The following is a 13,386-nucleotide window of genomic DNA, read 5'->3' on the forward strand; positions in this document are numbered from 1 at the left end:
TTAGCAGCAGACACAGTACAGTGCGGTAGTTCACGGCTGTGGCTACCTCTGTGTCGGCACTCGGCAGCCCGTCCATAATTGTATACTAGTATCCAATCCATCCATCTCCATTGTTTACCTGAGGTGCCTTTTAGTTGTGCCTATTAAAATATGGAGAACAAAAATGTTGAGGTTCCAAAATTAGGGAAAGATCAAGATCCACTTCCACCTCGTGCTGAAGCTGCTGCCACTAGTCATGGCCGAGACGATGAAATGCCAGCAACGTCGTCTGCCAAGGCCGATGCCCAATGGCATAGTACAGAGCATGTCAAAACCAAAACACCAAATATCAGTAAAAAAAGGACTCCAAAACCTAAAATAAAATTGTCGGAGGAGAAGCGTAAACTTGCCAATATGCCATTTACCACACGGAGTGGCAAGGAACGGCTGAGGCCCTGGCCTATGTTCATGGCTAGTGGTTCAGCTTCACATGAGGATGGAAGCACTCAGCCTCTCGCTAGAAAACTGAAAAGACTCAAGCTGGCAAAAGCACCGCAAAGAACTGTGCGTTCTTTGAAATCCCAAATCCACAAGGAGAGTCCAATTGTGTCGGTTGCGATGCCTGACCTTCCCAACACTGGACGTGAAGAGCATGCGCCTTCCACCATTTGCACGCCCCCTGCAAGTGCTGGAAGGAGCACCCGCAGTCCAGTTCCTGATAGTCAGATTGAAGATGTCAGTGTTGAAGTACACCAGGATGAGGAGGATATGGGTGTTGCTGGCGCTGGGGAGGAAATTGACCAGGAGGATTCTGATGGTGAGGTGGTTTGTTTAAGTCAGGCACCCGGGGAGACACCTGTTGTCCGTGGGAGGAATATGGCCGTTGACATGCCAGGTGAAAATACCAAAAAAATCAGCTCTTCGGTGTGGAGGTATTTCACCAGAAATGCGGACAACAGGTGTCAAGCCGTGTGTTCCCTTTGTCAAGCTGTAATAAGTAGGGGTAAGGACGTTAACCACCTCGGAACATCCTCCCTTATACGTCACCTGCAGCGCATTCATAATAAGTCAGTGACAAGTTCAAAAACTTTGGGTGACAGCGGAAGCAGTCCACTGACCAGTAAATCCCTTCCTCTTGTAACCAAGCTCACGCAAACCACCCCACCAACTCCCTCAGTGTCAATTTCCTCCTTCCCCAGGAATGCCAATAGTCCTGCAGGCCATGTCACTGGCAAGTCTGACGAGTCCTCTCCTGCCTGGGATTCCTCCGATGCATCCTTGCGTGTAACGCCTACTGCTGCTGGCGCTGCTGTTGTTGCCGCTGGGAGTCGATGGTCATCCCAGAGGGGAAGTCGTAAGCCCACTTGTACTACTTCCAGTAAGCAATTGACTGTTCAACAGTCCTTTGCGAGGAAGATGAAATATCACAGCAGTCATCCTACTGCAAAGCGGATAACTGAGTCCTTGACAACTATGTTGGTGTTAGACGTGCGTCCGGTATCCGCCGTTAGTTCACAGGGAACTAGACAATTTATTGAGGCAGTGTGCCCCCGTTACCAAATACCATCTAGGTTCCACTTCTCTAGGCAGGCGATACCGAGAATGTACACGGATGTCAGAAAAAGACTCACCAGTCTCCTAAAAAATGCAGTTGTACCCAATGTCCACTTAACCACGGACATGTGGACAAGTGGAGCAGGGCAGGGTCAGGACTATATGACTGTGACAGCCCACTGGGTAGATGTATGGACTCCCGCCGCAAGAACAGCAGCGGCGGCACCAGTAGCAGCATCTCGCAAACGCCAACTCTTTCCTAGGCAGGCTACGCTTTGTATCACCGCTTTCCAGAATACGCACACAGCTGAAAACCTCTTACGGCAACTGAGGAAGATCATCGCGGAATGGCTTACCCCAATTGGACTCTCCTGTGGATTTGTGGCATCGGACAACGCCAGCAATATTGTGTGTGCATTAAATATGGGCAAATTCCAGCACGTCCCATGTTTTGCACATACCTTGAATTTGGTGGTGCAGAATTTTTTAAAAAACGACAGGGGCGTGCAAGAGATGCTGTCGGTGGCCAGAAAAATTGCGGGACACTTTCGGCGTACAGGCACCACGTACAGAAGACTGGAGCACCACCAAAAACTACTGAACCTGCCCTGCCATCATCTGAAGCAAGAAGTGGTAACGAGGTGGAATTCAACCCTCTATATGCTTCAGAGGTTGGAGGAGCAGCAAAAGGCCATTCAAGCCTATACAATTGAGCACGATATAGGAGATGGAATGCACCTGTCTCAAGTGCAGTGGAGAATGATTTCAACGTTGTGCAAGGTTCTGATGCCCTTTGAACTTGCCACACGTGAAGTCAGTTCAGACACTGCCAGCCTGAGTCAGGTCATTCCCCTCATCAGGCTTTTGCAGAAGAAGCTGGAGGCATTGAAGAAGGAGCTAAAAGGGAGCGATTCCGCTAGGCATGTGGGACTTGTGGATGCAGCCCTTAATTCGCTTAACAAGGATTCACGGGTGGTCAATCTGTTGAAATCAGAGCACTACATTTTGGCCACCGTGCTCGATCCTAGATTTAAAGCCTACCTTGGATCTCTCTTTCCGGCAGACACAGGTCTGCTGGGGTTGAAAGACCTGCTGGTGACAAAATTGTCAAGTCAAGCGGAACGCGACCTGTCAACATCTCCTCCTTCACATTCTCCCGCAACTGGGGGTGCGAGGAAAAGGCTCAGAATTCCGAGCCCACCCGCTGGCGGTGATGCAGGGCAGTCTGGAGCGACCGCTGATGCTGACATCTGGTCCGGACTGAAGGACCTGACAACGATTACGGACATGTCGTCTACTGTCACTGCATATGATTCTCTCAACATTGATAGAATGGTGGAGGATTATATGAGTGACCGCATCCAAGTAGGCACGTCACACAGTCCGTACTTATACTGGCAGGAAAAAGAGGCAATTTGGAGGCCCTTGCACAAACTGGCTTTATTCTACCTAAGTTGCCCTCCCACAAGTGTGTACTCCGAAAGAGTGTTTAGTGCCGCCGCTCACCTTGTCAGCAATCGGCGTACGAGGTTACATCCAGAAAATGTGGAGAAGATGATGTTCATTAAAATGAATTATAATCAATTCCTCCGCGGAGACATTGACCAGCAGCAATTGCCTCCACAAAGTACACAGGGAGCTGAGATGGTGGATTCCAGTGGGGACGAATTGATAATCTGTGAGGAGGGGGATGTACACGGTGATATATCGGAGGGTGAAGATGAGGTGGACATCTTGCCTCTGTAGAGCCAGTTTGTGCAAGGAGAGATTAATTGCTTCTTTTTTGGGGGGGGTCCAAACCAACCCGTCATATCAGTCACAGTCGTGTGGCAGACCCTGTCACTGAAATGATGGGTTGGTTAAAGTGTGCATGTCCTGTTTTGTTTATACAACATAAGGGTGGGTGGGAGGGCCCAAGGACAATTCCATCTTGCACCTCTTTTTTCTTTTCTTTTTCTTTGCATCATGTGCTGATTGGGGAGGGTTTTTTGGAAGGGACATCCTGCGTGACACTGCAGTGCCACTCCTAGATGGGCCCGGTGTTTGTGTCGGCCACTAGGGTCGCTAATCTTACTCACACAGTCAGCTACCTCATTGCGCCTCTTTTTTTCTTTGCGTCATGTGCTGTTTGGGGAGGGTTTTTTGGAAGGGACATCCTGCGTGACACTGCAGTGCCACTCCTAGATGGGCCCGGTGTTTGTGTCGGCCACTAGGGTCGCTAATCTTACTCACACAGTCAGCTACCTCATTGCGCCTCTTTTTTTCTTTGCGTCATGTGCTGTTTGGGGAGGGTTTTTTGGAAGGGCCATCCTGCGTGACACTGCAGTGCCACTCCTAGATGTGCCCGGTGTTTGTGTCGGCCACTAGGGTCGCTAATCTTACTCACACAGCTACCTCATTGCGCCTCTTTTTTTCTTTGCGTCATGTGCTGTTTGGGGAGGGTTTTTTGGAAGGGCCATCCTGCGTGACACTGCAGTGCCACTCCTAGATGGGCCCGGTGTTTGTGTCGGCCACTAGGGTCGCTAATCTTACTCACACAGCTACCTCATTGCGCCTCTTTTTTTCTTTGCGTCATGTGCTGTTTGGGGAGGGTTTTTTGGAAGGGACATCCTGCGTGACACTGCAGTGCCACTCCTAGATGGGCCCGGTGTTTGTGTCGGCCACTAGGGTCGCTAATCTTACTCACACAGTCAGCTACCTCATTGCGCCTCTTTTTTTCTTTGCGTCATGTGCTGTTTGGGGAGGGTTTTTTGGAAGGGCCATCCTGCGTGACACTGCAGTGCCACTCCTAGATGGGCCCGGTGTTTGTGTCGGCCACTAGGGTCGCTAATCTTACTCACACAGCTACCTCATTGCGCCTCTTTTTTTCTTTGCGTCATGTGCTGTTTGGGGAGGGTTTTTTGGAAGGGCCATCCTGCGTGACACTGCAGTGCCACTCCTAGATGGGCCCGGTGTTTGTGTCGGCCACTAGGGTCGCTAATCTTACTCACACAGCTACCTCATTGCGCCTCTTTTTTTCTTTGCGTCATGTGCTGTTTGGGGAGGGTTTTTTGGAAGGGACATCCTGCGTGACACTGCAGTGCCACTCCTAGATGGGCCCGGTGTTTGTGTCGGCCACTAGGGTCGCTTATCTTACTCACACAGCGACCTCGGTGCAAATTTTAGGACTAAAAATAATATTGTGAGGTGTGAGGTATTCAGAATAGACTGAAAATGAGTGTAAATTATGGTTTTTGAGGTTAATAATACTTTGGGATCAAAATGACCCCCAAATTCTATGATTTAAGCTGTTTTTTAGTGTTTTTGGAAAAAAACACCCGAATCCAAAACACACCCGACCGAATCCGACAAAAAAAATTCGGTGAGGTTTTGCCAAAACGCGTTCGAACCCAAAACACGGCCGCGGAACCGAACCCAAAACCAAAACACAAAACCCGAAAAATTTCAGGCGCTCATCTCTAATATATATACATAGGCGTGCGTGGGGGGGGGGGGGTGCCTGGTGCGCACAGGCACCCCCTAATGTGCGGCACCCCCCACACACCACGTTTGCTGCTGCACAGTGGAGTGGTGATTGCCGCGGTCCGCCGCCGTGCCCGGCTTGCTGCTCTGCACTGGCTGAAGTCCCGTGCGCCTCCTCTCCCGGGGGAGGCTGGCTACATCTGTAGTGGTGGTGCAGTGGCCAGTACCACTGGAATTATACGACAGGATCACTAGAATTATACATCAGGATCACTGGATTTATACAGCAGTATCACTGTACATATACGGCAGTATCAATGGACATATGCGGCGGTATCACTGGACATATACGGCAGTGTCACTGGACTGGACTTATATGCCAGTACCACTGGAATTATACGGTAGGATCACTGCAATTATACGTCAGGATCACTGGATTTATACGGCAGTAACGCTGGACATATACGGCAGTACTGCTGGACATATACAGCAATATCAATGGAAATATACGGCAGTATCACTGGACATATACGGCAGTATCACTGGACTGGATTTATATGCCAGTACCACTGTAATTATACAGCAGTATCACTGGACTTATACGCCAGTACCACTGGAATTATATGGCAGGATCACTGGAATAATACGGCAGGATCACTGGATTTATACGCCAGTACCACTGGAATTATACGGCAGGATCACTGGAATTATACGGCAGGATCACTGGATTTATACGGCAGTACTGCTGGACATATACGGCAGTACCACTGGACATATACGGCAGCACAGAGACACCACCACTGGACTGATACAGGACAACACAGCACCACTGCAATGGACTGGACTTATACAGCAGCACTGGACATATGGCAGCAGAGGACACCACCACTGTGACTGGACTGATGCAGCACAACACAGCACCACTGGACTGGACCTATACAGCAGCACTGGACACATGGCAGCAGAGGACACCACCATTGTGACTGGACTCATGCAGCCCAAGACACCACCACTGGATTGTACTTATACAGCAGCACTGGACATATGGCAGCAGAGGACACAACCACTGTGACTGGACAGATGCAGCACAAGACACGGACACTGAGGATGGAGACACATCCTCTCTCTACACTCTCCAATGCCGGAGTGAAAATGGCGGCAATGCGCGGCTCCTTATATGGAATCCAAACCCTGCGAGAATCCGACAGCGGGATGTTGACGTTTTGCCTCGTTCTGGTTTCCGAGTCAGGCAGGAAAACCTGAGCCTGACTCGGATCTGGGCTCGCGTAGTGAGGTTTGGGGGGGTTCGGTTCTCTGAGAACCGAACCCGCTCATCTCTAATATTTACTGCTGCTGATTTTTGTTGTTTTGTACCTGGGAGTTAAAACGGACATTTTATATATTAATAGCAGAAGGACAACTTTTATGAGTGACATATTTCTGTGATACTGTTGTCTGAATAGGGCACATCATATACTAAATTAAAGACCTTGGTCTGTAAATTTGCAGAAAAAATATTGGCGTTGTCATTGGTTGCTTCCTTTAGGACTTATGGGGCAAAGCGTCCGCTTGCCATTTACAATGCATCACCATTATGATCTGGAAAATGTGACAGTTGGTGAACACTTCCTGTGCACCTGCTGTGTGACTTGGAACATGTGGCCTGCTGTGTGGTCTGGAATCTGTGACAGTTATTTGCAGCCATTCACTAAGTAGGGATTTTTTTTAAATTCAACTCCTAAGGGAGAACATCTTTCACCCAGCAAACCTTTGCCTGGTTGAAACCGGGCACATCAGCTAGTTATATTAAATGTAATGTTTTTTTTATTCAATACTATTGCCAAAAACAACGTCTTTGAAAACCTTCTGCTGTTCATACAAAGTGCATTAGGCAATGGGTGTGCAAAGGAAATTGAAACTACATTTGAATTTTAATATATCTAAAATTCTGAACAGGCATAAAAGGTACAACACTATCTCTATAGCTGCCCTTTACTTATATATACAACAGCAATTGATGTCCCCAACACTTAGAACTCAAGCGGTCGCCCTGCAATAAAATACTATAGGAAGATGTATCAAACTTTGGAGTGATAAAGTGGAGAGAGGTAAAGTACCAACTAATCAGTTTCTAACTGCCGTTTTGCAGGCTGTGTTTGAAAAATGACAGAAGCTGATTGGTTGGTACTTCGTCTCTCTCCACTTTATTTCTCTTCACGGTTTGATGCATTTGCCCCTACATGACAGGCAAACACTGGTAGTAAAACTATACAGAGACATGTAACGAGCACACAAGAAATTACACAGGAATATATAAAGTACTTAGGGTGTGTGTATATGTTAAGTCTAGAATCAATAATGAACTTACAATGCAGATTCAGCAGTGAATCGAACGACTTGCAGTTGGAGATGCCGGTGCTGTCTGTTGCACAGCTCTTCCACAGGTTCTCATACAAGATGGACGTGGTAATTACGCTGCCGCTCACAGTGGACGTTTTCCACCTCTCACTTGATAAGGTGACTCCAGACATTAAACATCCAGCCAACCCCATTAAAAATCCAGCCAGTTCAAAGGCAGTAGACATGGTTGCAAGTAATGAAATTGACCCAAAATTAAGGATTTAAGCAAACGTATCATGTATGGAGTCTCCTGAATGAAAGAAATGACTTCCCATTACGGATTTCCCGGTTAGATAAAATCATTGCACCTTTGCTCTTTGCACTGACACTACAATGAGTGATAAGGAGTTACCTGCACATCATTAGAACACCACATTTCCACACATGCTGTGTTACCTGGCTATGAGCACCTTTCACAAGGTGGAGATGATCGATCCTACAACAGTCACATTGTTAGGTTAATAGCAAGTAGTGTAACTGCTTTCATAGCTAGAGCTCATCAGTAGTACAGTAGTAGTAATGGTTTATACTGTGACACTGTCATTTCCTCACTGTATACAAGACCAAGATTCATTCTACTTTACCTTAATTAGATATGGTACATAAGGATGGATTAAGGTTTGTGGGGGCCCCTACCAATAAAATTACATTAACCACAAAGTGCCCCAATTATGGACATTATGCCACAGTTGCCCAAGTATAAACATTATGCCACACAGCACACCCCAGTATGCCACATAGTACCCCTAGCATTCCACACAAATCCCCCAGCATTAATATTATGCCACACAATGCCCCCAGAGTTATTATGCCACCTAATGACCTCAATACACCACACATTGCCACTAGTATTAATATTATGCCACACAATGCCTTCAGAATTATGAAAGAAAAAGGAATGACTGATTGCGCTATATTACCAGGTGCGTATATGAATAAAGCCACATTTAAAATTACCTCCCTGGTTCTTATTTAAATTCAAAAATATCACAAATGTGAATATATATATAAAAACTCAATATGCATGCATATTCACTATGAGCTCGCTTAAAAACTGTAACACTAATTCTATGTTTAAGCATCCAGTGCTCAGATCTGTTTTTAGGGACAGCTATTTCTTCCACTGATGTATGTAAATAAATAACTTGTATTCCCACAACAATAGGTGATGTTTTTCCAAATATATTGGGACTCAGTCCTCTAAATAGAGACACAGGTCCTGTTTGTATACTGGCCACAGTCTGTAGACTGTCAATTTTAAGACAGATAAATGCCGCTTACCACCACAGCCGTGAGCACGGACGTGCTGGGGAGATCCTCGCTGTGCACAGCGGCGGTGTTTAGCTCTCCCTTCTCCTGTCTCTCTTTTGCGGTGGTAGCGGTGCTGGATGGTCTCTACCCCTCAGCGTGCTGGAGCCGCTTGTATGCGGACACATGCAGAGCAGACTCCCCACCTGGCTAGCCGCGTCTCCTCCGATTACAGCTCAGCTGGAGTGGCAGGTGTGTGGAGTCTTGTTAGTTGTCCTTAGCTCCCAGTCCGGCGGGGTAGATCCAAAAGTGGGGTAACACTTGTCAGGGTGAACAGCAGATCCTCTAACGCGTTTCACACACAGGTGCTTTTTCTGTGCCTTCAGAATTATGCCACAGAATGGACCCAAAATAGCACTCATTGCCCTCAATAGTAATATTATGCCACACAATCTCCCCAGTATTATTATGCCCCATGGTGAACCCCTAGTATGCCACACAATACCCCCACTTTTAATATGATGCCCCCAGTATTAATATTATGCCCTCCAGTGACCCCCAGCATGCCACTTAGGGATCCGGTCTTTAGGTCAACAGTAAGTAGGTCGACCACTATCTAGGTTGACCACCGTTGGTTGACAGTAAGTAGGTCGACATGGTTTCTAGGTCGACAGGGTTTGTAGTTCAACATGTTCTAGGTCAACATGACAAAAGGTCGACATGAGTTTTTCTTTTCTTTTTTTCTTTTTCATACTTTACAATCCACATGGACTACAAATGGGAACGGTAACCGGTGCAAAGCACAGTGGTAGTGGAGCGAGGCACCTTTGTGAGCCATGCAAGGTGCCACAGTGCACTAATTGGGGTTCCCGGTCACTGAACAGGAGAAAACGACACCCAATTAAGTTAAAAAAACTCATGTCGACCTTTTCTCATGTCGACCTTTTCTCATGTCGACCTAGAGACCCTGTCGACCAAGAAACCATGTCAAGCTACTTACCGTCAACCAATAGTGGTCGACCTAGACACTGTCGACCTAAGTCTAATTTACCTTACATACCACACCCGCCACTTAATGCCCTCTTTGCTAATATTATACCCATAGTGTCACCCCAGTATGCCACACAGAGCCCCGAGTACTAAACTTTGGCTTCTGTTACTGATTTCCCGGTATATGGACAGGGCTGCTGATGCTTCTCAATACACAATACATATAGGGGGTCATTCCGAGTTGATAGCTCGCTAGCAGTTTTCAGCAGCCGTGCAAACGCATTGTCGCCACCCATGGGGGAGTGTATTTTTGCTTTGCAGAAGTGCGAACGCTTGTGCAGCAGAGCGCCTGCAAAATCTTTTTGTGCAAAACAAGACCAGCCCTGTAGTTACTCTTCGTGTGCGTTGATTCTAATGACGGAGGGGCGGCTTTTGACGTCACACACCCGCCCAGTGAACCCCCAGCAATGCCTGCGTTTTTTCAGCCACACCTGCGATTTTCCAAACACTCCCTGAAAACGGTCAGTTGCCAGCCAGAAACGCCCACTTCATGTCAATCTTCCTGTGTTCTGCCATGCGACAGGAATGTTCGTTGGACTCTGTGCAAACCCACGATGCTCGTTGTACCTGTACTACACACCTGCGATTTTTAGCCTGATCGCTGTGCTGCGAACAACGGCAGCTAGCGATCAACTCGGAATGACCCCCATAGAGCAGCTCCCGAGTCCCTTAAGTATTGTAGATGTGGTGGTAATTGTTGGGTCAGACAAACCATATGTGGGGGTCCCCTGTTCGCCCTTAGCGTTAATCCAACCTCTAAAATTCTTGAAAGGCTTCTTTATACCGACCTGTCCACCTTTCTCTCAGCTACCTCCTTAACTCCCTCCATTCTGGCTTTTGCCTCCTCCATTTCACTGAAACTGTCCTAACCCTAGTCATCAATGACTGCCTCCTGCTAAATCCAAGTGTCACTTTTTGGTCCTCATCCTTTAAAACAATTGTGTATGCACTTCTTTCCTTCTTCGCTCCCTTGGTGGTGTGACACAGTACGTTCTTGGTTTTCCTCCTATGTCTCTAACTAATCCTTCTCTATCACAACATCTACCTTCTCCATCCCATCTCTCCTGCGCCTCATAGGATTCCGTCAATGCTAAGTCCCAGGCTCCCTACTCTTCTTGCTCTACACATCTTCTTTTGTTCTTCAGTGACATCTGAATATCAATGAGACCCAAATCTAACTGTCCTCCTCTGACCTATCCCCTTCAGTCCTCTCTCACATTCTAACTTTCTATCCACTATGTCCTCTTAGATGTCTCAATGCTTTCTCAAGTGTAATGCACCTTTTCCTCTCCCTAGATGCTACCAAAACACTTGTATATTCCCTCATCTTTTTAACTAACTATTGCTACCTCCTCCTCTCGGGTCTTCCCCACAACTGTCTCCCTCTTTTTCAATCTCTACTTAACACTACTAGACTGATTTTACCTTTACAGAATTCAGCTTAAACTCTCACCTTTACCTCATCTTTCTCACTCTCCTCTTTCTTTTACATCTCCAAACTCATTTTAATTCACACTCCCACCTGCCCTCTGTGGTCAGCCAGTGAGTACTGCCTCTATGCTCCACCCCACGTCTCACTCATGCCTGCAAGCCTTCTCCCACCTAACCTATGGAACACTCTCCCTTGCTTAATCAGACTCTCTCCCAATATTCATTGCTTATAATTTATTTATTTATTTATTTATTTATTAACAGTTTCTTATATAGCGCAGCATATTCCGTTGCGCTTTACAATTAGAACAACAGTAATAGAACAAAACTGGGTAAAAACAGACAGACATAGAGGTAGGAAGGTCAATACTCACCTACTCATTCTAGCTTGCTGGATTTCAACTTGATCAGGTCGTCCCTCCTATATCCTCATGTCCTTTTACATCCACAATATCCTCACTCACTCCCTTTCCTAATAGAATGTAAGGTCTCATGAGCAGGGCCCTGCTTACTCTTGTTTTATCCCTCTCCTTAGGGCCACTACCTCACCCAATTGGTATACACTATAATTATGCTTGTATTAGTAACTACGGTATGTTTATGTGTTATTCTGGTTATCCTGTTTCTATTTTGGTCTGTATGGCACTACAGAAATTTGTGAAACCTCAAAAATAAATGCTAATAATAATAGGATAGTGGCAGAGTCTTTTCTATTTTCTGCACAACCACCAGGAACATACAGTATTCCTGGTAGGGAAGTCTAAAAAAAACCCTTGTATACGGGCCCATCAATTCTTAAACCGCCTACTTGTACATTCTATTAAACTGGTCTTAAACCAAACAGGAAGAATATCTGCATATGGGATATAGTTATGATCCAGGCGATCAGCATACTGAATGCCGGCAAGGGGCCCAGAACTATTCCCACTCGTGGGTGTCCACAACACCCATAGAGTGGGAATAGAACATGTGGCGAGCGCAGCGATCTACCGAGCCCGCAGCGTGGCAAGTACAGTGAGTCTGCAGAGGGCTTTTTGTTGCGCTCGCCCCACCGTTGGCATTCTGATGGCTGGGAACCCAATCCCTGTATATATCTTGCAGCTTTCTACTCTGGTATGGATGCACCTTTTTTTTTTTTTTTTTGAGAACTATGGGGTCTATGTATTAAGTTTTATAGAGAGATAAAGTGGATGGAGATAAAGTACCAGCCAATCAGCTCCTAACTGCCATGTTACAGTCTGTGTTTGAAAACAAAAAAGTTAGAAGTTGGTTGGTTGGTACTTAATGTCTGTCCACTTTATCTATTTCCAAGGCTTAGTACATAGACCTCATAGTTTTTGAAATCAATATAATATAATAACAGCTGGATGTTCATTTTTTTTAATTAGTATTGTTTATAATTTACAGGGATCTAGATCATCTAGGAATTAGTTACACTATTGTTTAGCTACTGACTACTTAAATGTACATTGATGGCTATTTACGAACAGAGCTCAAAGGTGCAATTCTGCACTAACAACATAGGGGGTCATTCCGAGTTGATCGCTCGCTAGCTACTTTTAGCAACCGTGCAAACGCATTGTCGCCGCCCACGAGGGGAGTGTATTTTCGCTTTGAAAGTGTGCGAACGCATGTGCAGCCGAGCAGCACAAACACATTTTGTGCAAAACAAGACCAGCCCTGTAGTTACTTATCCTGTGCGATGAATCCAGCGACGGAGGTCCCGGAATTTACGTGCAAACACCTGGATATGCCTGCGTTTTCCCAACCACTCCCAGAAAACGTTCAGTTGACACTAATAAACGCCCTCTTCCTGTCAATCTCCTTGCGATCGGCTGTGCGAATGGATTCTTCGCTAAAACAATTGCACAGCAACGATGCTCTTTGTACCCGTACGATGTGCATGCGCATTGCGGTGCATACGCATGGGCAGTTTTGCCGTTTTTTTACCTGATCGCTGCGCTGCGAAAATCGGCAACGAGCGATCAACTCGGAATGACCCCCATAGCAACCAGGCAGCAACTTGCCTGTAACCATCTGATGTGATCAGCTTGTACCCATGTAATCTTGTTGCGTCATTTAATTCTAATGATAATAATAATAATAATAATTATTATTATTATTATTATTAAAAGCCATTAATAGACATGTTTGTATTTTACCAGAATTTTAGATAACCATATAATATCACAAAGCACTAAAATCTTTAATAATTTGTATTTATTGCTATTATATAATCTAGTATTGAAACACATTCGTAAG

The 13,386-nt window shown here is 46.1% G+C and overlaps 1 protein-coding gene and 1 long non-coding RNA gene across 4 annotated transcripts in view; one reads left to right on the forward strand and one right to left on the reverse strand.

Annotated features, from left to right (window-relative positions):
• The window catches only part of LOC134909161 (claudin-1-like), a 111,815-nt gene that overhangs the window by 65,459 nt on the left and 32,970 nt on the right, over positions 1–13,386 (reverse strand). The window lies entirely within an intron of this gene.
• Positions 1–13,386, forward strand: part of LOC134909162 (uncharacterized) — a 62,827-nt gene that overhangs the window by 46,934 nt on the left and 2,507 nt on the right. The window lies entirely within an intron of this gene.

This window comes from Pseudophryne corroboree, chromosome 4 (genome assembly GCF_028390025.1).
Source record: "Pseudophryne corroboree isolate aPseCor3 chromosome 4, aPseCor3.hap2, whole genome shotgun sequence".
NCBI lineage: Eukaryota > Metazoa > Chordata > Amphibia > Anura > Myobatrachidae > Pseudophryne > Pseudophryne corroboree.